Source organism: Trichechus manatus, unplaced genomic scaffold (genome assembly GCF_000243295.1).
Source record: "Trichechus manatus latirostris isolate Lorelei unplaced genomic scaffold, TriManLat1.0 scaffold00040, whole genome shotgun sequence".
NCBI lineage: Eukaryota > Metazoa > Chordata > Mammalia > Sirenia > Trichechidae > Trichechus > Trichechus manatus.
In genome coordinates, this window is record NW_004443976.1 from 6590640 (window position 1) to 6593163 (window position 2524).

Genomic DNA, 2524 nt, shown 5'->3' on the forward strand with positions numbered 1-2524 from the left:
TCAATCTTCCCCTGGACTAGGAGCTTCTGTGCGCAGGAACCCCAGGTCCAAAGTTCGCGCTCTGCTCCGGGTGCTTCTTTCGTAGTGGTATGAGGTCCCCAATTCTCTGCCTGCTTCCCTTTTCTTTTATCTCTTGTAAGATAAAAGGTGGTGCAGGCCACATCCTAGGGAAACGCCCTTTACATTGGCCCAGAGATGGGACCTTAGTAAGCGTGTTATAAATTCCCACCCTAATTCTCTTTAACATAAAATTACAATCACAAAATGGAGGACAACAATACAATACTGGGAATTGTGGCCCAGCCAAATTGATACACACATTTTTAGTAAAGGGGACATAATTCAATCCATGACAAAAGGCTTGGTGATCTAATTCTTAAAATCAACTAGTGAAAACCCTATGGCTAGAAATGATCCAGTCCACAACTGATCATGGGGATGGTGCAGGACCAGGAAGAGTTTCATTCTGCTGTGCATAGGGTCATCAGGATTTGGGGACCAGCATGACCACAGCTAACAACAACAAATTCTAGAAATAGGTTGACAATTATTTTTTGCAGCACTCTGGAGATATGACTCCACTGTTTTCTGGCAAAAACTGTTGCTAGTAACAAGTTTAATGTCAGTCTACCATTCTTCAGCAGGTAATTTGTCTTCTCTTCCTGCTGACTTTTGCTTTATCATTGTTCTGCAATTCTGCCTCTATTCACTTAGGTATAAACTTACCTTTGTTTATCCTCCATAGTACAGATACTTTACTTTCAGTCTGAGAACCTGCTCTTAGTCAATTTTTTAATGTTTTCAACTATTATCTTCTTAAACATTGTTTCTCCACATTCACATCCTGTCGTCTTCTTCTGTAATTCCCATTAGCTACATCTTAGAACCACTCATTCTATTCTCCCTGGTTTTTAACTGCTTTTTCATGTATTTTAACCCATGTTATGCTGGGAAATCTCTCAGTTCTATCTTTCAATTCCCTAATTCTGTCTTTAATTGTTTTCAGTTTGGAGTACATGCCATCCATTGTGTTTTTTATATCAAAGCTACACTTCTAAGATTTCTAATTAAAGAGTTTTCAGATACAATTGTTTGCTTCATTCCTGTCTTATTTCTTCTTCAGTGTGAATAGAAGTTACATCTTTATTTCACTGAGCATCCTAAATAGACTTAAAGTACGTTTCAAGCTATTCCATAAATTTATCTTTTCTTAGCATTAGACGTCTTCATGTATTTTGGAATTTTGGTTTGCAGACACACTTTGAAAGAGTGTGTTTACTCTCTATGCATACCCATTCATTTGTTGAACAAATATGTGTCTACTAAGTACTCTAAACTGAATTAGGAGCTAGAAATACATCACACAGCAACTTCACAGTGCCTCTTCTTCCCAGAGCCACTAGCACAGACCACCACCTTAAAATAAACCTTTGAAGTCCCAGGCCTGTGTCGATACTAGGACTATTACAGATCCAGTCCACTGGTTGCAAAAATTTATCTATATCCTTGAGCTTCTCTAATCCTACAGCTTGCCTAAAGCTGTGGCCCCAGGCAACGATCAACATCATTTTTTTCACTCAGCAAATCCTGACTTCTAAGCAGTAAGCCTGATTCCTGTTGGTCTCGTTGCCAGGAAAGAGTACATGTAGAACTTTGATACTACAGGATATTGCCCTAGGTGCAACTGCCAGCCTCTGGACCTAGAATAAACAAATCCATGGCTTTAGATCTACACAGCATTTGATAGGTATTTCTGTTGCATTATTTTTATCCACACAGATGTTTACTTTCTTTCTAAAACTTCTATGTCTTCTTAGTTTTCTGTTTTTCTATCTTAACCACCTTCACCATGTGGAACAGAAAACTGCATCAAAGTATAAACGCACTATGCCATTGGAGTGGAAATCTTTAACCAAATTATTATTAACATTGACTATCTTCTGTTTTATAATTACTGCTGGCATCATTTTAACTCCAATTAGTTAGACCTGCACTCTTCAATAAGGTAGCCACTAGTCCAATGAATTACAATAAAATAAAAAATTTATTTCTTTAGTCACACTAGCCACATTTCAAGTGCTTCACAGTCATACCTGGCAGTGGCTACCACACTGGACAGAGCAGACTACAGAATTTTCATCATCTCAGAAAGTTCCTTTGGACAGAAATTTAGGTCTATCTTCCAGTGTCCTAATCTCTCTTCATTGTATCTAATCTACTATTTAACTCAGCTACTGAGTGTTTTAAATTATTGTTTTTATTTTTGGAAGTTCTATTTGGTTCTATATAAATCTCTGCTTCCTGCTTATATTTCCAAGCTTATTTTTCCTTTAAACAATAATTTTTTCTTCTATTTCTGATCATTCTAGTATCTGAAGTTTTCACAGATCTCTCCTGCTATTAGTTATTTCTGCTAATTCTCACTCATTTTTGAGTGTTGGACTTTTTTGCGTAAATTATTCATACTCCTGTTCACTTCATCTTTGGAAATTCTTTGAGTCCTAGATTAAAATTTAATTCCTTC

At 37.0% G+C, this 2524-nt stretch overlaps 1 protein-coding gene across 1 annotated transcript in view; it reads right to left on the reverse strand.

Moving 5' to 3' along the window:
* Nucleotides 1-2524, reverse strand: part of MAP2K4 (mitogen-activated protein kinase kinase 4) — a 179431-nt gene that overhangs the window by 4554 nt on the left and 172353 nt on the right. The window lies entirely within an intron of this gene.